This window comes from Sinohyriopsis cumingii, chromosome 15 (genome assembly GCF_028554795.1).
Source record: "Sinohyriopsis cumingii isolate HCF-2022 chromosome 15, ASM2855479v2, whole genome shotgun sequence".
In the NCBI taxonomy this organism is placed as follows: Eukaryota; Metazoa; Mollusca; class Bivalvia; order Unionida; family Unionidae; genus Sinohyriopsis; species Sinohyriopsis cumingii.
The window spans coordinates 146,370,546-146,394,648 of NC_142975.1; the positions used below are offsets into that span (position 1 = coordinate 146,370,546).

The window sequence follows — 24,103 nt, forward strand, 5'->3', positions numbered from 1 at the left end:
GTTATGTGCTCACCAGTAAACAGAAGACATAAAACCACCAAAACTTTACTTAAACAACTTAAGGGACCTGAACCTCTTGAGGAACCTTACGGGAACAGATTAGGGGATCAGTCCACTCTACTCATGCTTTATAGGACACTAATCCGATCAAAAATTGAGTATGGGTGCCAAATTTATTCCTCGGCTAGCGCATCTATGCTAAAGAAACTGGATCGGATTCAGAACCAAGCCTTAGCTGTCTGTACCGGGGCTCTCAAAAACACCTCTGGGGAGGAGCTACACATACTAGCTGAGGAAATGCCACTCAGACTTCGAAGGGACGAACTTGTTGTTGTTCTAGGGTTTAACGCCATTTTTCAGCACAGGATAGGCTATACATAGCGGCCAGTATAACTGGTGGAGGAAGAACCCTGGAAAACCCAGTGAAGAACCACCTACCCACGAGAAGCTACTGGCAAGCTTTCCCACGTACCCACGCTAGCCGAGCCTTGGACTCGAACCCACACAGACAGAGGTGAAAGGGACGCACTAATACTGCGATACGAAACTAGGTTATCAATAAACGACGAATCAAACACCACAAGAGCTGTCACTGAAAACTGCCCATTTAAACCGGGGGTGGGTAGAAATACACGACCTTCAAAGGGAACTCGAACTACCGGATCTCCAAGAAGATAGCATACGGTACCCAGACCCGGAACCATGGAAATTTAACATTTCGAAAATAAACTTCAATGCCATCAAATATGGCAATAAACTGGGCTAACCCCTAGAAGTAGGGGCCACATTTCACAGAGAAATTCATGAAAATTAAAAGGGTTACACCGCTATCTATACGGAAGGATCTAAAACCTCTAACACCGAAGAAACTTTAGCAGCAGAGGTGATACCAGAGGAGGACTTCACGCTGGGGGAGAGACTACTTAATAACTGATCCATCAATACAGTATAATTTTGGGCAATCAGTCTAGCTGTCCAGTGGGTGAGAGATTCCAACACCCAAAAAGCAGTTATCATTAGCGACTCCCTCCGTGTGCTGCGATCCATGGAATCGGGAACCTCCTCTAGTCGGGAACATATGAATAAAAATAAACTACTCCACCTCAAGACCCTGGAGAAATAAAACATCATTATACAATGTATGTGTGACCCATGACATATAAACATACCTGGTAACGAAAAGGCCGACCAAGAAGCGAAACAGTCCAGACTGGCGGAAACTCATTAAACCTGACACTGGCTAGGGAAATCAGTCAATCCAAATGCAAAATTTACACACAGAAACCAACCAGACGATCCTACTCCAACCAACAATCTCTTAACATCTTGCTCTTCTTCCTTCACAATCACAGGAGAAAACGTAAACATAAAAATAGCACAACCTCGAGTAAACTTAGATAAAATAAGGTGGTCCTAAGCCCAGACCATCAGGCCCACCACACAAGGTGGCAATGCTTGGTGCACCTAAAGAAACTAGCAATAAGACCCGAACCAAATGATTACCCCAATAGTAGTCCGAGTTCCCTCTAACACTGCCACTCCACTTTTTGATATTTAGACATTTACGTTCGCGTGCAGGGTCAGAGTTGATTCCCAATCGAAATGTTGGAATTCACCGACACCATTTGGTGTCGGAATGGGGTAGAATCTTACTAGTCGGCCCAGCAAACTCGAACGACCTTTCATCGAGCTCTACCTGCATGAAATCGATAGGTATATGAATTATTTTGTCAAACATCGTGAACAAAGCATTCGTCATGTCTTTAATCCACTGACAGACGAGACGAAAGTACGTCGTTGCTGAAATTTGACCTGGATCTGCCCATTTGTATTCCAAGTCACATGACTATACAAATCTCGCAACCTACTCTCGGTGGTGGTATTGGTCGTGGCTGACATTGTTGTGTCTGTGGCTATGGTTTACGTTGTAGTGGCAGTGTCGTCACTGCAGGTTTGACCTCACAGACCTGTCTCATGATAAGGTGAGGAAAAAATTTTCTTTTCTTTACTTCTTCTTTCTTCTTCTTTTCCTTTTTCTCCTCTTTTATTCTGTCTTCATCCTGTATCGCCACCATGACCAGATCATCCAACAAACGTTGGGTATACTCCAGGTGCATTTGGAGCTCCAGTAACTTTACTGCTCTCTTACTCATCTTAATATTGATGCGTCAACGATTTGTAGCCAGACTGGTCGGTCGGTCGATCGGTCCTTAGAAGTATTGTCGTGTTCGCCCCCCTTGCGGACATGTACGATTTTTTAATTTCCCATTTGGGAATTATTGATTTTTTTCGAGGGGGAAGGAATGGTGCCACTTCCTCCAATGTATTAATGCACTTAAGAAGCGCTATTTGAAATGGTTCTATTTCGAGACATTTATGTCTCACGGGATTAATGGTTAGTAGGAATGGTCCACACGCACTCATCTAGATGGTACATGTCTGGATGTGGCAAAGGAGGATCGGGCTCAGTGGAAGGAGTGCGCCTTACATCCGGCATCGATTTTTGTGCCCCAATTTCCGAATAGTAGATGGCGTCGTTTGTCGTATTTATAATCAGAAAATCATTTGTGCTGTTTGTAGAAAAGATATAGATATGGATAGCAAGATGAATATCCAAGTCTATTTTAGGGAAAATATTATTTAATTGAATAATATTTGGTATTCTAAAAATAAATATTTCCGCCTAAATGACTGGGTTTTAGTCACATTATAGATTAATATTTTAAGGACATATTTCCTAATTATATGATTTGGTGCAACCTTGTGTGGCTGGTCCTGGTGATTTTGGGTTTCTAGCCACCTTATAGATCTAAGTTTGGGTTGTTACTCTAGTTTCTAGTTAGTTTATGGGTCAATTTGTTGCCGCATTATGCAGCGGACCCTGATGGCTGGAGTTTAAACCACCTTATAATTTTTAATTTTGTTGGCCAGTCATAATTAGTACATTCTAAGTCGAATCATCGTGCTTTAAGTAATGATAGAACAGATAGATGTAAGTATGAATGATGGTTTCTTAATTAAAGATCACTTATTGCATTGCTTAATAGATTATACATTTGGACAGCTCAAGGCGCCGAAGTGAGTGATAGATGCGATTGTAGCATCAGCCCGCACACTGGCAGTACTCCCCCCTATTCGAGCTATAAACCGTCTGCTTATCCCGCCCCCAATTCCCCGCCCAGCCGTACTAAGAGGGATGTCCGATAATGCACAATCAAATGTTGTAAGAATGTTTATTGATTTGTCCTATTTCTAAAACTGTCTTAAACTATATTGCTTATGTAATCGCCCTAGGTGTCCGGTCTGTCTGAGGATATAGACTTAGTTGGCTTATAATTTATTGATTTAGTCAATTTCCTTAAGGAAGATTAACATATAATCAATTGTTTGATTGGGTTTTGGGTTGATTTGGTAAAGAGGTACGGGGGAGGCATATGACGAATTAATTTTCTTTAATGTATTGACCAATTTTTTCCTTTGTTCGTCATATTTCCGACATATATTGAAAACATGTCAAAGGTCTTCATCATCAACGCAATCGGAGCACTTAGCTCCAATTCCACAAATTAGCAAGGTCATATTTCCCCATACTGCTTGCAAATAAGGTTTTTCCTGTATTGATTCGGTTAATGCTCCGTTGATGATGCTTGATATTGGTTTTCGGTGGTTTGGTATTGCGACTCATTGTTTTTTATCGAGTACAGTGTACGTCCTTTGAGGCATGTATCCCACTGTTTTGCCATTAGAGACAATTTCTGTGGTTATCATGCTGTACAATTCTGGGACGCTGTAATCTGTGTGGGTTGGTTCAAGTTCGCTCAGTGCATTCTTTGCTGCTTGATCGGCCTTCTCGTTGCTTGATATTTATATATGCATATGATGGAACCCACATAAATTCTACAATTTGGCCTTGTATTTCCATGTTGTTAATTAGCAAATAGATTTTAAGGAGGTTTTCAAGCCCCTTTGAGTTGCCTGTTTCCGGTGTTTTAAGTACACTAAGTGAATTGCTTACTATTAGTATTTTCTGAATTTTCTGTTGATATGCTATCTTTATTGCTTCAAATATAGCCCAGAATTCTGCTGTGTATACTAAGCATTTGTCCGGAAGTCGGCTTCCTATTTCGTTATTCAGTTCCGGTATAGTGAGTGCTGCAGCAGTTATGTCTGGGTTATTTAGATTTAGACCTGTATGTGTATATTTTGACAAAGTCTTTGTAAGAGGTGTCTAATATAGTGCGGATTTTTGATCTTATTTCCAAGGGATGTTCTTCTTTGGATCAGAAGGTTGTTGCTAGGGTGTTGATAGTTGGTTTTTTCATTGACCATGGGGTAGGGTCTGGATATCGTATTATTTCTGCACGAAGGCAGTCGTTGTAGTTTTTTACATATTGCGTGGGTCATTTTCCCGGATGGCGGGAAGGGGACGAGTCTCCGGCTAAATGGGATGTTGCATTTGTTAATGATGATCTTTCTTGGGTAGTTCGGATTTTGTATTGAAATTCTGGCTGCATATCTTAGTATCAATTCTTCTCTCCTTAGGTGTTAGAGATATTTCGCCTGTTATGATTTGTAGTTCTTCTTTAGAGGTGTTTCTGAGTGTGTCTGTGCATATACGTAAAGCTTTTGCTTGGATTATGTCAAGGCGTTTGAGTACTGGGACAGTATGGGCTTTCCGCCCAATTCCATAGGTCTGTTTTCCCTTATTGCGGTTCCTGTGTTGGGTGTTAAGATGTTGTCGCCCAGGATATGTGAGATAACATCCAACGGGTGCTCAATAACTAAACTTGAGGAGGGGCTGGATGTAAAATGCCCAAGAAAGTTATTGGGGGTGGGGTATAACGTTTGAAATGGACCTGTTACTGACGCCATTGCTTTCCATATTTTCTCTAGTCTTGCCAATCTTGCCAGAGGCGTCAGGACTTGCTGAGTTGTTCCCAACTGAGTTCTTCACTATGCTGGGTTTTTTTTAAACAAATTGTTCGTTTTCCTAACTGCATATCTACTGGTGTTCATTTTAATTTTAACTTGAGATCCAGCAACTCTGGACATTTTGAAGGAGTAATTTATGGTATTGAGTTATATGGGGTATCATAATTATCTATGTGTATACTACCATTTCTACTTAATTGAAAAATGTAAACGTAGTAAAAATTGTGAAAATTGTTAGGCAGAATGAGAAATAAGAAAATAGAGAGTAGAGAATTTTAAACAGCACAAATAGATATATACCCGAAGGTTTAATGCCAATAATTAATTACCTTTAGAATCCCTGACTTAACTTGGAGATGAAAGATGGTGTGAGCGTATTATTGGGTTCTGCTAGGCGGGCAGCAAGACCTCATCTGCTAGTCGAAACGGCGGGGCGGCAGCTGGGCCTCTTCTGTAGGTCGAAACAGCTTGGCGGGCAGGATAGCGGGCTGCCTGTCCACTTATGCAGGTCGATACAGCTTCGCGGGCAGCTAGGCCTCGTCTGAAGGTCGAAACTGCTGGGCGGTCTGCAAATCATCTGGATATTATTGTTGTTGTTGTAGATGAAGGTTGCGGTAATGTTTGATGGTTGTGGTCATGCAGCATCAAATCAAAAAAGAAACTTGTATCTTTTGGATCTGCCACTTCTTAAGAGCGGCAAAATCCAGGTGTGTACTGTTCAGTGTCCGGCTATCGAATGAATGATGGTCAGACTGATGATGATGAGATTTGATTAGCGCCGCTTGCGCACATAGTGCATGTGCGACTATTTAAATTTCGCAGTAGCGGACTAATTAATTGTTCGAGGGGGACGGAAAAAGAGCCTTATCCCCCAACGCTTGAATGCAGTGCTAATTAGTTAACCTGATTATAGACGAGTGGGAATCGGCCCACACACTCGTCTTTAGATGTCCGTGCAGGCAGGAGAAGAGGGACTCAGAGGAGTGGTCCAAATGTCACTGGAATGCATCTGAAACGCCAAGATTAATATTGCCAAATTCAACCCAGTTACTTATATAATGGGTATCCCCCATTACCAATTCTGTGTTAGCCACAATCGCAATTAGAGTCTCGAATTTAAGTATTAAATTTTCCTATCTTAATTAATTCCAAGTGCACAAAAAGTGCATTAATACTTTAAATCTCAAGAAATTTAGGTCTAAGAGACCAAATGAAAATGTTTGAATGTCAAGTTAGGTATTTCGGTTTTGATTTAGAACGGTGGTCAAATGATCATATTAGGTATGATAGTATTATCAAGCCAAACTGAAATCTCTTAAAATGAAAACAAAAAGGCAAATTTTTCATAGCCCTCAGAAGGGCTGAGGGCTACCCCTCAGACAGTGGATACATGAACGGCGGGATGTTTGATGGAGGGTTGAAGCTTTCCCTTCTACGGGCTGCGTTCCATATGAACCGCATAGGTCCCCCAGGATCAGGAGTTTCCACTGGTGGTGATTTTTAATTGGATTGGACTGCACTCCATGGGGCATCAGAAGCTCGTTTATCAGCATCGCCAACATTGGTCTCGGGCAGTCATAAAAATCTTCGCCCAGGGTGCTGATATCTACAATTGCTTATTTGGCATCTTCAAATATTTTGCGGTTTTTCTTTCCTAGTTCTCCATCATAATAGATCTTTTGATGGACCTCAAATATAGTCCTGAGTGCGTCAGTGAAATAAATGGCTGCGCTGTTGTTTTGAAGTAGGCAGGAAATGCCCCATGCATCACATTGGTCAGTCACATAGCTGTCTACGTCTGTTTTTATTGTCGCTTGGTCAATCTTGGTTGGGCCACTTGTTCTTGTTTCTTTAGTGTCTTTTCTTGCAGTTTGTAGTAGTCGTTTTTTACTACTTTCTAGTGGTATACACCTTTTTGGTCTGGCACAAGTGGTTGCTGACTTGTTTGCAGTTGTTATTGTTGTTGCTTCAGTTGGATGTGCAGTGGGTTGTTGTTTCTTGGTACGCTCACTAGTTTTGGTTGTTGCTGCTGTTGTTGTTGTGAGTTTCCCACTATCGGTAGTTTTACTTTCAGCAATTTTCCCGCTAGTTGATTTAGGGGGTACTGCAGTAGGAAATTACAGTGATTCTGATGCTCGAGTTGTTAAGTTGTTATTCCAGTTTTTGGTTTAGCAACAGTAGTTGTTGATTTTGTTGTAGTTGTGGTTCCTTCAAATGGAATTAAGATTGGTTGTTGTTTCTTGGTGCGCTCACTAATTGGGACGTCGGAGATGTCGTTGAACCTGTTAGTGGGGTTGTTGTTGTTATTAAACCCGTGCCACTTGCTGGGCTATGAGTGGTAGTGTAGCTGCTATGGATCTTCTTAATTTGTTAAGATCCTTAGTTTTGTGGGGAGGGGTACTGGGATAGTAAAAGGAATTGAAACTGTTTCCTTTTTTTTTCATCATCCCTTAGGGTATCTTCAATTGCCATAGACTCCTGTCCACTAGGTAAATGATTTGATTTCACTTCCATGCCCCTCTCTTGAACCTCTTTTCCATTTCTGGTAGATTTCAACTGTTCTTGTCACCAGTTGAATATTTGGAGGTGGTTTTACAGTGTTGACATCATTACGTGAGTGGGAGTCGTTAAGTTATCGATACAGGGAGTCACTTGCATCTGGGTGTATAAATTCTGCTGTTGTAAGTTGTGCTCCCTCTGCGGTGCCTCGTTTTCTCTTCTTGGTGTCGGTCTTCTTGGGGGAGCATTTCTCCAATTGCTTTTATTGGCACCTCTCCAATTGTATCTTCTATCTCCTTTACATATCAGCAAAAGTGTGGTTCTTTTGCTTGAGCACGAAGGCTCCATCCCGTGGCAACTTGGAGGCTGAACTCCCTTATCGCGTTCAAGGCTTGTATAAGAAAAATTGCTTCCATCATTGACTCTCTTAGTAATTCACGTGCTGCTTGGTCAGACTTATTTACTTACTTACTTAGTTGGATTAAAGTGATTTTCGCTCTAATGGAGCATGTATCACTGTTTAATGCACGCACAGCGTGCTATTTAATTACTTCTGGGGGAAGGTAGGACAGCCACATCCCCACACTTTTATGTGTTCATGGAACACTTATTAATTAGGCCGTCAGATCGAGGTATTATTTAGTTCCTAGCGATCTGGATGTATGGCCGAGGTGAGTGGGATTGGACCCAGCACGCACTCATTGCTAAGGTTGCATTGCTTTGCTGATTGAGACGAGTGGGATTGGACCCAACGCGCTTCGTCTCCGCACTCTGAGCCAAGAGACCTTCGATGTGACGAATCTCTAGAGTGATCAGTGGAGGAGAGGAATGATCATACAAGTCTTTATACCACTGATGCAACACGGCTTCTTCCGAGGCGAGACTCCAAGTTTCCTCTAGATACTCGTTCAATGTTACTTCTTGATTCAGCGTCAGACATTTATCGTGTTGAATTTGAATGGGATGATCGTTCTGACATCCATAGCAATCTTTCTTGATTGATTCCGAAACATTTTCTGCGAAACTAAATGTTGTTCTTGTTCTGGCCAGCTGGACTTCATGACTACGTCCTTTTCGTCTTTGTCTTGGGGTTATGCTGGCACGAAATCCCAACAAGATTATCCACAAGTAAAAGAGGGATAACAGTCTTCCATGGTTCTAATAGTCTAGAATAACTTCTCTCAAACAGTTTATTTCTATGGCATTATCGACTTCGGCATAAAGGATGCCGTTCACCGTGTTTTTACATGTATTGGCTTTGCAAACTGAAGTTTCACACGAATCCGTCCTGATTTTATTGGGTGGAAATATCACTCGTCGCTGCCTTGGTCTGGGGTGAAATCAAAGGCCCACAAAGTGTAACCTTCTGCATAATCCTCGTACGTAATGCCGTGACTAGTGTTGGCTCTTAACTGTCCGGGGCTTCATACAGGGACAATTACGATCTCAAGTAATTCTTCTTTACGTCACTTAAGTCAGGTTCGAAAGGTCTGGTACACAAGGTCATGCCATCTCGACTGACTTAGATCTTGGACGAATTGTAGTGCTGAACTCAAAAGGATTTCCCTTGAAGGTTCCATTGAAGGATGTATTTTTGACGATACTAATGTCCAAACGTTTGAGTAACTGCCCTTGGAACAGATGAACATCGATCATGGATTGATGTTCAGCGTGAATGGTGAAAGTTTTCACTTCAACGCGTCGTATCGGATACTTGGCGGTCGTTCTGCTCAAAGTGTTACTGGTGTCGTTTCACGCATTAGGTAACATTTCGACGCATCGTACGTAGAGTCTGACTTCTTGGATGATGGTTCTGTAATAGACAGCATCACTTACTAAATGGAAAGCGGCACTCCTACGATTCAGTCTCAGACGGACATCCATGCCGTTCAGCAAATACTTCTCTTGCAACCACATGTCAAAATGCAAACGATCAGTTATACATTTTTCTTGGAGCCATTGATCTTGTTTCGTCGGGCGTTGAATCCCACATTGTGGTTGGTGGTCTTTATCTGTAATCAAATCGGTATCGTCAAACTTACCCGCTGTATCAGGTTTCCATCCCAAGCAAGCATCCACATGGGTCTTCTTGGCTTCTTTTCCGTACGTTAAGAGATTTTCCAGGTACGCTCGATAAGGGTAAGTGTGCATGCTGATACTGACCAGTTTGTTATTCAAATACAAATCTACTCCACTGAACAAGGAATGCATGAAATTGTTGACAGGGTTATTTTATCTTCGTCCTTTATATCGGGACCGTCCGTCGATTTGTCGATCACTGTCAGTTTCAAGTACAAGTAACTGCTATTCAGATCGATGTAATCTTCGGGCTGTTCTGATGATTTCATACTCAATTACAGAGGAGATGGGATGAAATTCGACCCATTGGGATTCTTGCATCATCATCATAATGGGTGGCATGGCAAACAGATCCAGTTCCGTCTTGAAACAGACGCAAGACTCTCGGCGAATCATTTTTGTCTCTATGATTTAATAATCAAAAACGTCTAAGTCTCGAGCAGTTCTTCTTTTCTTAATCTTTCTAGATTTATGAGTGTCCTCTGGAGAGTTGTTTTCGTTGTCTCTTTCTGCCTTGTCCTTGCTGTGACGCCAGGGAAGCAGGAATGCCTAACTCGGCAGCTTACAAGGCATTTACAGGAGTTTCTCGCCTACCCAAAATGGCTTTGCCCCTTTAAAGCAAGACATTTTTGCCTGCTCTCAAGAAAGCTTCCTTGAGGTTTTGTTTGTCGATAATGACATTCTGGAGACATTCTTTCCCGTGCGTAAATTCGGCATCTTTCAAAGAGTGCAATTCTCGTGTCACCATCGGTTTCAACACCGGAGCCACCAAAGGAAAGGCCGATTTCAACATACCTCCTAAACCATGTCCTCGTTGTCGAGCAAATCATCGGTACACTGGATACATGACTTACAATTCGTAAGAGAATAGTTTTCAAAAATGGAGTTTCACCGTGACTTTTCCTTTGGAGAATGGAATATTTTGTCCCAGAACTCCTTTTATAGTAATGTTGACGGTGTCGAAATACGACTTACTGACGGGTAAATACTAAGGATGTACGAATTCGCGATGAACGTTATAGGTATATCCACCTTCCTGGTCATTGGTCGTGGAAGAATTCACTTTGAAAGGAATGACACGCAGAAACGGTACGGATGTGTGTCCCACCACGTTGTACTCCACCACATCGGGATACACAAAGCTCACATTGAGTCCTACGTTCAGTTTCTACAGGGGATCCAAAAGCCCTGTAAAAATCCATATTATTGTTGATCTTTGGGCCAAGATTGTGTGCTGCTATCTGTGGATGTCCACCCAAAATTTCAAAAAAACTACCATTAAACTTGAGGGACACTGTGTTGGTATTCTGAAATTTTATCAGTAGACGACGTGCCACTTTATGATAGTCAATCTTAACACTTCTCTTGGCTCTGTTCAGGGATTTACTTTGTTGAAACAAATTTTGAGTAATGTAAATGACGCTGTCATTACGATGATGCCCTTTGCGCGTAAATCAGTTTAATTTCTTCTTCGTCGTTTCCTAACATGTCATCGAAAATGACCAGATGGTTTTGACTGGAGTCAGACACGATCCCGTCTTCTTCGCTAGGAATACCTTCCACAAACACGATTGAATCGCCTTGACTTTCTCCCAAGAGACTGTACGCCGATTGCCACTCTTTGTAACACCACACGAATCGTTGAGGTGGACGATCGATCAAATGATGTTTATGTTCGATAAAACTTTTGAAAAATTCGGTTTTGCCTGAACAACTAGGTTAAGCAATTAACGTGTTAAAAGCATGGCAAAGATACAAGGCCTCCCGACTAGTACGATCGAAGTGTTTGTCGATGACTTTGAAAGTGGAGGAAGAGAGAGCAGACACAGTAGAGGTAGACATAGTGCAGGGAATGTCACTTTTGACACGAAGACAGACAAGAGTTTTATACTTTTTAGGACACGTTTATTGCAAGTAAAATGGAACAACATGAAAGACAAAACTACATAAAAACCAAATGGGTAAGTACAGCAATAAGAAACACATCAAAACTATCACATTGGAATATAAACAAGTCACTGTACAACATGATTTTGATAACCAATGTGTCCTAGGGACAGTGTAATGTTTTAGAGTCTCTACACTGGGTACAATCACACAGTTGTCCTCCCGGAATTGCCTTTCGAGAATGTCTATGACAGTCTTGCCCTGAAGGGAGTGGCTGTCCAGGGCGACAGGGTCTTCTAGCACTGTCACTAACACAGGTTTAAAAGTTACTTTTTTCCGTGGACGTTTGAATTGAGGATCACAACTCTTGAGCATAACTGACCACTTCTTTGGTCCGAGCCTGAAAACCTCAACTTTTCCAGTCACGTACATATGTCCAATGAGAGTGTAAGTCACAAGCTACACACACATTGTTGTACACATCTTCAGTACCTAAAAGTTGACGAACCTTTTTCCCCCGTAGAGGTCGAGGCGTATCCAGATGAAAACGTAAGGCTTTGAACAAAAGTTTCTCGTGCTCATTTAAAGAAACATTTTTCATGTTTTATTTATTGGTAAGTACTGTTCGGAAAGAGTCCGCAAGGAATCAGCTGGTAAACGAAATTCTAGAAAGGAAGTCACTAAGACAGACACCACACGTTGACCCCAATTCAATGGATAGAGTTCTCGTAATAAGTGTTGGTAATCCTCCTCTGTCTTAATAGTGTCATTGATTTCCTTTCACGGAATCTGTTGTATCACGAGTGATAAAGGTTGTGGCATGGTAGCCCGTTTTTATATCCTCTTTACGGAGGTAATAAGTGTTCTTTCTGCACAGAGATGATCGTATGATCAGAGATAATCCAGTGGCGAATATAAATGATTCAGTCACTATCCTGCACGTCACATTTCGTTCAGAAGTTTCCTCTTCAACTAAATTTAAGTTGTGTGAAAGATTTTGGTAACCCTCTAACTCTTCTTCTGGAATTTACTGCAGTAAGCCTACCTTGTCGCAAATAGAATCAGCAATACAACCCAATCCTTCGTGCCAATGGGTAGTTGATCAATGTCTGAACACTGGAACACTTTCATCTGAATCAATCCTCTTATACCATTCAGGTTCCAGTGGTTTAAACACCGATGACGTAACGAATGCAATTCTTCTCTGCGTTTCACTTGTAGTTTGACCAGCTCTTGGTAAATGCATTCTCTCAACTCCACAGGCAAACCACGAATGTTCTCTTGTAAATTATCCATGATCACGTCAGTCAGTATTATTTTATTTAAAATCTTCTCCTAGAGCAAAAGCAATGAACATATTGAGTAATTTATGACCACAGCCATTCAGGGTAATGGTCAAGAACGTAAATAAAATCTTCTGATGTAAACGGTCTAAAGCGGAATAACACGATGAACGCACACTTGATCCAGAGAAATTTTACCCGTTTGTTGACTTTTTTCACTTTCCTCTTGTGAATTTCTCGACATAAAAGTTCTAGTCACCAAATGAGATTTTGCTCTGGCAAGTCCCAACCAAACTTCCTTGTAGATCTTTTCTTGCAATTCGTTTGGTAATCCTTGAATATTATTTTTGACTGCGATTTAAACACTTGTCTAGGTGTTGTCCAACATTTGACTAAGATGATTTCGTAAACGACATGGTAGGCCACTTCAATGACTAGGTCCATCTAAAGGTAGGTAGTGACAATCTGGAGACCATCGAGCATGTTCCAGGTAAGCTGACTCTTTATGCTTCCACTGGTGTAGTGACATGCTACAACTGAAACACCTGACTTTATCCCCTTCGTCCAAGTAGAAAAATCCGGCTCTGGCAAATTCTTTGGGGGTAGGCCCTCCTAGATATTTAGGCCATCTTCCTTGGAAGGTTTGGAATCGACTTTCAAAGTTGCAGTATTCAGGCAAACGCACAGGGAATGAAATATCTTTCACATGTTCATTTCGAAGAAAGTAGGGTGAAATCCGCAGGAGTTTGCTCAGTTTTGGATGGCATCCATAGGGTGGTAGCTGCATGGTTTCAAGTGGAGGATAACATTGACCATGAAAACCAGTAAAGTGCCCACGATAACGAGTGGCATCGCTTTCGCATCTGTCAGGTTTGACACTGTAGTAAGTATAGCAAAATTCCCGTGATGCTTTACTAAATTGCTGAGTTCACAGCATATGGCACAGCTCTCATTGCAAGGCACAGCATCACACTTCACTTGAGAATCCCCAAACTTGAATGATGTCTGTTTAAAAGGATTCATCTTTCTCGCTTGGTCTTGGTAGTAACAATGAACTATAGGTCATGGACGTTGTCCCTTTTTATTTGTTGGCCAATATTGACATGACCGTACGGTAAAGTGAAGTGGATGGGAAGCTGCACTCGCTTCTGGTAGACAATCTGATACGTTTCTCCAAAGGTTGACTGATGATTTGGTGAGTGGGTAAATGTACAGTCTTGTGCAGTTTGTAGGTGGTCACTTTAAAGTGTCCATCCTGTCCAAACTGCAAGGCTTCTTTAATATGCCAAAGTTCACCACTTGACTGTTGAGATAATTGAGAGTCAATCCTTTCACTTTACACTCTGTGTGCATTTCTCCTTGTTTGTCCGTAATTTTTAGGACCGCCACTAGCAAAACATAGAATCTTGTCGTCGGGGTGTTCGTCCGTCCAGGCTCCTAAACAGTCTCCTTCGATGTCAGGGTGACGTTGATCCAGGCGATCAATGTAGATGCAACTGTCCATGTCAAAGTACAGGACACGTTCTCCGAACAGTTCTAAAGCTTCATAAAATTTTAAGTGAGCATGAGCTGTCACGTAAGCCGCAATGATGTCATTTCCAAATTCATCGGCTTCTTGGACAGACGAGACCGAAGTACATCGTTGCTGAAATTTGACCTAGATCTGTCCATTTGCATTCCTAGTCACATGACTACACAACTCTCGCAACCTACATGTCAAACACATCAGAGGTCATACAGACACGTATATCAACAATGCACCATTTCTAGCATTGCTGTAGGAAAACAAATCGAGCGTATACATGAAAGTCACGTAATTTTTATAGAAAAATGAAGAAAGAAAAAAAACAACAATCTGTAATTGTTTCAGCAATTTGAAGAAAACCAGATTCACTACACAGAGAGTACATGTCAATGTGGTAGTCATGTGACACCAACAAAGCACATCGCTGACACGAGCTTGGTAATTCTTGAAAATGGTTTTCTCCACCCTGTTGCGATACCGACAGGATTCTGGTCGTTATTCTCAGAATAAATATGTTGAGAATTAAGTGTGCATTATATTTATTTACAAACATTAAGTGACTTCTACATAATATGTCCAAATTCTATGTACAGCAGCTTTGGAAATTTGTTTATTGTTGATATCATATGACTATATGAATCCTGACCAGATTTGTATAGTCATGTGACTCACAATGCAAATGGGCAGATCCAGATCAAATTTCAGCTTCGACGTACTTTCGTTTCATCTGTCAGTGGATTAAAGACAAGACGAATGCTGTGCTCACGATCTGTGATAAAATAAATTATATTCCTATCGATTTCATGCAGGTATAGCTCGATGAATGGTCATTTAACTTTGGTGGGCCAGCTGGTAAGTGGCTACCCCATGCCGACACCAAATGGTGTCGGCGAATTCCAACTTTTTGATAGGGAATGGACTCTGACTCTACACCCCAACATAAATGTCTAAATATCAAAAATGGGGTGGCACAGGTCAGAGGAAACTCGGACTACTATTGGGGTAGTCAGTTGGTTCGGGTCACATTGCTAGTTGGTTTAGGTGCACCACGCATTGCCACCTTGTGTGGCGGGGCCTGATGGTCTGGGCTTAGGATCACCTTATATCATCTAAGTTTACTCGAGGTTTCGCTATTTGTTCATTTACGTTTTCTCCTGTGATGGTGTTCATTTATCTTACTGATAAGGTGATTTCATACTGTCAGAGATTTTGCAGTATTTTATTGTTAAAACGTCAGACTCTTTTGCTCGTATATACAAATAGAGTCAATCGGACAACACAGATTCGCCTGGAGGTGTGTCAAATAATCAATCTCTGACTGGTTAAATCGAAAGGCTCGTTAAAGTTCTAAATTGATCACATAATCATGTGTGTGTAAAAACTTAAAATAACATGTCCAGTTTGTAACCAGCAATTGCATAAACAATGTTTGGTTCTGTTTTGTTAATCGGGGATGTTAATAAATAAATATACACATTGGGATCAAATCCTCCACACTTTGGATAACATTTGGTTAATAAATTAGGTGTCATTAAGTCTCTTAAATGTTTACCAATTTTATGTAACAATCAGTTTTTTTATGGCTGTACAAATAAAATTTATTTAAACTTTGGATAGTACAGGGCTTCATTTCACATAAAAAGTGATGTCAATTATTGGCTCATTAAGAGCAACAACAGTTGTAAAATACGACTTATACAAATGACTGCATTTTATTTGCTTACCATAACACATTTAACTGTAATGTACAAGTTTGTGTTCAATGCACTTTCACGTTACATGTATATGTCGACATGGTCAAGCAAATGAGTAGACTTACCAGCCAGCATGAAAAAGATTTGCCAGTAATTGTTTGAACTTATATTTCTGTATAAGTACATCTTATAATAAAGAGCATTTACTAATTAATTTCAACCTTTATTGAATATACATGTATAGCTAGCAAATACATGTATACAATATGATGACAATGTAAATTAAAAGTGTGCATGATTCAATTATCCAGAAAACTCGTTAATCTGGACATATTCATTGGGAACAAATGTGTCCAGATTATATATATATATATATATATATATATATATATATAATGAAATCAAGATATAAATTTATCTTGCATACATGATGTATTCACAAACAAAAGTGAAAATGCAATAAGGGGATCACGAAAGCAATAAACAATTTTATTAGTACACGTATATCATCACCTTGTTAGGCTAAACAATGTGTATAGAAATATAAAAATGAATGCAAGTATATTTTGACAATGATATATCTTCTCAATATAGGTTTGCACTTTGTACACACACACACACACACACACACACACACACACACACACACATATATATATATATATATATATATATATATATATATATATATATATATATATATATATATATATATATATATATATATATATATATATATATATATATATATAAATTTTAAAATTAAATTTAAGCAAATCAAGAGCCAATCCATATAAAGGTTTATGGACCAGCAAACCCTTTTTAATTTTCTGCTGAAACGGAAGCCATTCTGGAGTTTTAAAAAGACTTGATGGTACATATATCTATATCAGTATAAAAAATAACTCTTTGCCGCTCTTTTTTGAAATTTCAGTAATCATTCTTGATTTTCTGTACCACTATTACCAAAGATAGAACAAAATTCAAAATGACCTTTTCAACTTGGTTTTTCCAGCAAAAGGTATTGTCTATCACAATGCAAGTTGTTTTTTATTCTCAGAATGTTGTATATCCGTTCTAGTTTTTGTGTTACTTTGAAGTCATCTTTCTCACCTTGTACTCCTGCTAGACTTCCTATGATCATGGCTTTTGATTTAGCTGCATTTACCTTCATACAATTGTGCTCACACCGGTTGGCTATTTATATTAAATCTTGATTTTCTTAGTGCTAATCTCACGGTCTGTTCATCCAATGCTTCATCATCTCTTTTTCTTTTTGCTGGATAAATAATCTGTGAACAATGTTGTTCATTTGATCTATGGTTTTATCACGAGAAGACGTCTTAATTAAACCTCAGTTCTGCTTATCAACTGACTAAAAAAAGTATTTTCTTCTCTAGCTCTGCTGATCTATCTCTTTTTAATTCAGCCTAATATTCATTTATGTTGGAAGTAGGTACAATTTATCTATTTGCTGAATCTCCTGTTTTTCATATTGTCAGATAAAGGCTAGATTCTCAGACTTTTCTAACCACTGAACTGTTATGAAAGCTCTGTATCAACACTGGGATATTCAGCTAGACCATTTAGGCTTTCTGCCTTTGAATTTTATTTAAATTACACCTCAACAATCTTTATTCAATATGTATTGCATATTTTCTTACGAAATCCAAGCTGACACAGTTATTTAGAGTATAATAGTTCCATTAATATAATGTGGTTCTTATCCAATCAGTGTATATATTAATTCATTGAAGCCATCTGCAGTATTTACAGGCTCAACTTGTATTTGAATTTGTCTTTTTGCTACCACATCGTCATGGATTTTCAATTTTGTTTATTTCTAAATTTTCACCTCCCTAAATCATTCTTCCTGTGATATAAATATCGAAGATATTAACCTTTGATTAATGGTAAAAGTCCAGCTATAAAATACAGGGGTTCATCAAAAACAAGAAAAGCAATTACTCCTTTTCTCCAGAATTGGAAAAGCACGAACAGGAATCGAATGCAACTATTGCAGTTGAATCATACAAAGAGATAACGGGTAAATAAATTATCTTGTGCTGGAAAATGAAAGTTGAAAAGGTTGTTAATAAGTTAAGTTGCTACTTAATCTCTTGAACAGAGCAATATCTTATCTCCTGGTTGCTTTGTTCTTGATGCATTTGTACCGTTTTAACAACTAACTTTAAGAGTATATGTCTATCATGCATTTAAGTCAATAATGAAAAACAGATCAGATACAACTGTCTTAATTAAAAATTTAGTTAGCCATTTTAAGCGATTTAATTATTTCTTGTGTGCTTTGATCATTTTGGACCATAATTTATCACTCTGGACTTATATTCACTGGATATCAGGTACCATACCTAGTGCTTGAGAATTGAAAACCTTTTCTTTGTTGGTCAGGGTTTAACAGACCAAATTATGAACAAATAATGATTTGACCTATGCCCAAATCATCTTCACGAATGCCTTCATACTTTGTCCACTTTAACCATATAGGATATGTGAATTAAGGGAACACCCAACATTTTTAATGTCTTATCAGATTTAAGTTTTGCTTCCATGAAATTAAAATTATTAATTATTACCTTTGCATCCTGAAATTGTCATGACTAATGGTGTGTATTCTTTACTGCATTCCTTGCATTCATTTCTCCTTACTTATCTTCTTGCTTTACTCTGTTGTTGTTTTTTTTTACTGTACTAATGAAAAGTCTATAGCTGTAACTGCTAGATCTGTAAACGTCACATTTTTCCTACATCAGAATTTGGACACAATTCTGTATCTGCAGTTTTCATTTACCCAATTAAATTTCAACATTATTTTCACTTATAAACGTGAAAGTGAAAGATTCTGCTTTGTACTAGTGCACTCTACGTAATGATTTACAACTAACCCTTTAACATCTTGAAATTATGTTTACTTAACTCTCAAAATTTACTTGCAAATTGAATATATAGTACACAAGACAAAAATAAAGAAGAAACAAATATTAATAAAAAATACAAAAAAGATGACTTCACAAAAAGCTAAAAGATCCACAACAAGTTCAAATTTACCCTGAAAAAATTTTAAAAGCCAGAACTGAAAATTTGAAGACAGAAAAAGAAAAGTCTAAAGCATCAAAAGATGATGCAAGCACAATACAAAAATAGCTGTTGGAACATTTTTTGGTCAAAAAGAAAAGGTTTTTCTTCACATAATTTTGAACATCCAGTTGTGAAAAGAGTTAACAATCAACCAAAACAGAAAAAAAAAGAAAATATTTTGAACACTGGACAAATGTAAAGTGAACAAAACATACTAACCAAAACTATTACCACTGTGCAAACAAAGGTTAAATTAAACTTACACTGCTAAATGCTTTACCGTTTCTTCACTAATAATTAGCATTGTTTTACCTACTGAAAAATGTAAACTAAATCAAATAACTTTAGCAACACTCTGCTCTTATGAGAACCAACATAATGCTTTTGAGAAAGGTTTCAGCGGTTTGCAATTTGTCCACCATCATGCTTGGATACTGAAGCAGTTTGAAAGATAACCATTGTATTGTAGCAGCAAGGCTCACATGTGAGGCAATCATATTAGTGATATGCATGATAGCAGCAAGGCTCACATGTGAGGCAATAATAGTAGTGATAAGCACGATAGCAGCAAGGCTCACATGTGAGACAATCATAGTAATGATCAGCACGATTGCAGCAAGGCTCACATGTGAGGCAATCATAGTAGTGATAAGCATGATAGTAGCAAGGCTCACATGTGAGACAATCACAGCAGTGATCAGCATGATAACAGCAAGGCTCACATGTGAGGCAATCATAGCAGTGATCAGCATGATAGCAGCAAGGCTCACATGTGAGGCAATCATAGCAGTGATCAGCATGATAGCAGCAAGGCTCACATGTGAGGCAATCATAGCAGTGATCAGCATGATTGCAGCAAGGCTCACATGTGAGGCAATCATAGCAGTGATCAGCATGATTGCAGCAAGGCTCACATGTGAGACAATCATAGTAGTGATCAGCATGATAGCAGCAAGGCTTACATATGAGACAATCACAGTAATGATCAGCACGATTGCAGCATGGCTCACATGTGAGGCAGTCATAGTAGTGATAAGCATGACAGTAGCAAGGCTCACATGTGAGACAATCATAGTAGTGATCAGCATGATAGCAGCAAGGCTCACATGTGAGACAATCATAGTAGTGATCAGCATGATAGCAGCAAGGCTCACATGTGAGGCAATCATAGCAGTGATCAACATGATAGCATCAAGGCTCACATGTAAGGCAATCATAGCAGTGATCAGCATGATAGCAGCAAGGCTCACATGTGAGGCAACCATAGCAGTGATCAGCATGATAGCAGCAAGGCTCACATGTGAGGCAATCATAGCAGTGATCAGCATGATAGCAGCAAGGCTCACATGTGAGGCAATCATAGTAGTGATAAGCATGATAGTAGCAAGGCTCACATGTGAGACAATCACAGCAGTGATCAGCATGATAACAGCAAGGCTCACATGTGAGGCAATCATAGCAGTGATCAGCATGATAGCAGCAAGGCTCACATGTGAGGCAATCATAGCAGTGATCAGCATGATAGCAGCAAGGCTCACATGTGAGGCAATCATAGCAGTGATCAGCATGATTGCAGCAAGGCTCACATGTGAGGCAATCATAGCAGTGATCAGCATGATTGCAGCAAGGCTCACATGTGAGACAATCATAGTAGTGATCAGCATGATAGCAGCAAGGCTTACATATGAGACAATCACAGTAATGATCAGCACGATTGCAGCATGGCTCACATGTGAGGCAGTCATAGTAGTGATAAGCATGATAGTAGCAAGGCTCACATGTGAGACAATCATAGTAGTGATCAGCATGATAGCAGCAAGGCTCACATGTGAGACAATCATAGTAGTGATCAGCATGATAGCAGCAAGGCTCACATGTGAGGCAATCATAGCAGTGATCAACATGATAGCAGCAAGGCTCACATGTGAGGCAATCATAGCAGTGATCAGCATGATAGCAGCAAGGCTCACATGTGAGGCAATCATAGCAGTGATCAGCATGATAGCAGCAAGGCTCACATGTGAGACAATCATAGTAATGATCAGCATGATAGCAGCAAGGCTCACATGTGAGGAAATCATAATAATGATCAAAACTGTATCAGATAGATCGTCTCCATAGTGGTAAAAAGTCTGGGAAAAAAATGGAAGATCAGCTTGTTAATATATATCTCACTCATTACTAAACATGCAAGACCTTGATGAAATACCCATGTTTGATCAAACTGGATCAGAAATATGGCTTCCGCGGTTATGACAAGCAACTACTGACAGATAAATGATGCAAAATGGATGCTGGATACAATCAGCCTAATCTCTTAAGGGTGAGTCCCATTGGGCTTATTACTGGATTAATTAGGTATATATGAAGACATTAGACTATATTTATATCCACTTGATAAGACTAGGCAGAGCCATAGAAATGTTGATGATGATTACAAAATGACAATATATTTTTTTCACCTCTGAGCCTAATAAATATTTTCATTAAGTTGAAGAATTGCTAGCCAGGTGATGATAATTTAAGAAAATTAATTTACAGTGTCTGCCAATAAACCAACAAGCTGGGGTAGGTTTATTATCAAACATAGATTTATCACCAGATAAATACAGTACTTTCAGGTCTGTTCAGTGTGATAGGATGTGTCATTCTCTACTTTTATTCAGTACCAAAGATGACAATATCTGTTAACATAAAAAGTTGTGTATATACATTTTAATTAAATGTTGTAAAATCTCACAAATCTGCTTAATTAAATCAGTACAAAAATCATGTTGTTCTAACACTGAACAAATTAGGAGCCACAAAATAATTTATTATAGTACAGTGAAAATATTATTGCCAAGCATCATGTCAACTGAAATAGAAGGAGAAGGAGATGAGGTGGAAATTATTTCACTGTAGTTGAGTCAATAGCACATAAATATAATGCAGACAACACAAAGTAGTTTTTATCTTGTCTCCAAGTGAATCTAATATAGTAGGAGATGAGGGGAACTTACCACAAGATAGTGGATTATAAAGCAGGCAAACATAATGCAAAGAAAATACAGTAGTTTTTTATACTTATTTTTTTGCAACGGTCTGAATTCAAATACAATATTTCAAAATAAAATGTATCACGTAACTATTGTGCTATCAAGGTTAATATACCAATAACATGATTCTTCTATATACAACATGTTTAATAACAACTCATAAGAAATGACATCACAACATAGCCTAATGGACAGACATTAGAATATAGTTTCAAACACTGGTTTTGCCAATCAAATTCCCAATGGTCTGTCACATGATAAACAGAATCTTACAACTATTAGTATTGTACATGTTTTATCTTCAAGGCTCGACAAAAGAAATAAATTATTTAACTTGCCTCATAAATGTCATCTGAAATGAACACTCATGTAAGATTGTCTGTAATTAAATAAAAACAAGCGGAGAATGGTGGAATTTGTTAAAATCATTTTATCAAAAGCATCAACAAAACTCAGTAAACAATAGGTATAAAAAATGTCACAATATCTATAAACATTCAAATACATTTAAAAAATCTTAAATAGCATATTTTAATTAAAAAATACATAATTCAACAAATGTAAAAGTGTTACATTTTATAAAATAAATACAATTTGAATAAGAAACAGTTTCCAAGGGTAAATCCTTGTGCCTACAATAAAATATTGCACCATTTCATTTAAAATTAATGAACACCTAAATTCAATAAAATAAGACAGAAATATCCTGAGATTAAAACAAACATATGAAAATAGTGGATAAAGAGTGGAGGATTTCTTCTGTTGCTTTTGAACTTTTTTAAGTCTGTTGCAGCATGGAGAATATAACTTGGTAATTGCTATACATGGCTGATGCTTAACTTTCAGCTTTTTATTTAAGTCTGAAAAATAAAATATAACAATGAGCTTTTTTTAATCATAAATGCTCAAATGACATAAGCTAACAAGCCAACCAAATGCATAAACTTGTCACATGATTTAAAATACATTTAGAATTTACAGTACAAATTAAAGATAATTCCCTTAAGAAATCGCTAATATATGAAAATGATTTGTTAAACTGATAACAATTCATATGATTAGCATATAAATTGTCTATTAGTATATCAGTACCACAAGTACTCTGCCCATTTTCTTACCCCACCATAGCACAGATACCCATGAAATACTCACCAGTCATACCAGCTGTGGGTTGCAATTTTATTTTTGTCAACTATACATGCAATTGTATCTTAATGGTTCTAAAAATAAAGCTTATCTAAACATCATCCACATTGTGAGCTGCACTTCTGCAAGCAATATGCCAACTCTATAGTTCAAATGCTGAACCCAACAATATGGCATCTCAATAGTTGAATTGCTGAACCTAGCAATATGGCATCTCAATAGTTCAAATGCTGAACCTAGCAATTGTCAGGAATTACATCACAATTAATACTTCCAGTTCAGTACCCATGAATGTAGTTCTAGTCTATTTTTAGAACATTTTTTCCTCTCTCATTTTGGTGGTGATAGAAGAGTTTTATTTATGCATTTTTGGTAGGGATTTAAAGGCAACTGTTTATTCTTGATAATATGAGCTCAGGGTGTTGTTGTCTGTATGTATTTTGGCGACAGTGCACAGTGAGTAATAAGGCCTTGGTGATGATCCAGAAGTGAAATATGTGTTCTGTTTACATGCTGTTATGTTGACAGTCAATCATCTAAAAAAAGAGCAGGTCAACCTTTGACAAGAACTTCACCGTGAAGTCATCTTTGAAGGTATTTTAGATTAACATATGATTTGCATTGATTGTCACACAGTGGAAAGGTCAGTACTGAGAAACAAATGTATAGAATATATAGTAAAATTAATTGTGTACTATGTCCTGTCAGGGCAGTATTGGAGCAAACTTTAAATTGGTATAAAATCTTTATTATCAACGATAGACACATGAAATTTTAATATGTCATGTATATTGACTTTTAAAATATAAGAATGAAATTAAAAGTAAAAAATTAATTTTTATTTTAAAAATTTTAATAAAATTTTAAAAAAATATAAAAAATAATTTAAAAAACCCCTAAAATGCACATATATAATATTTT

At 38.4% G+C, this 24,103-nt stretch overlaps 1 protein-coding gene across 2 annotated transcripts in view; it reads right to left on the reverse strand.

Annotated features, from left to right (window-relative positions):
* Positions 1-22,448: 22,448 nt before the first annotated feature.
* The window catches only part of LOC149783002 (uncharacterized), a 45,035-nt gene continuing 43,380 nt past the window's right edge, over positions 22,449-24,103 (reverse strand). For both annotated transcript variants that reach the window (XM_089934569.1, XM_089934568.1), the window contains one exon: positions 22,449-22,896. The gene's annotated coding sequence lies outside the window, so the exon portion shown is untranslated. The remainder of the gene's footprint in view (positions 22,897-24,103) is intronic.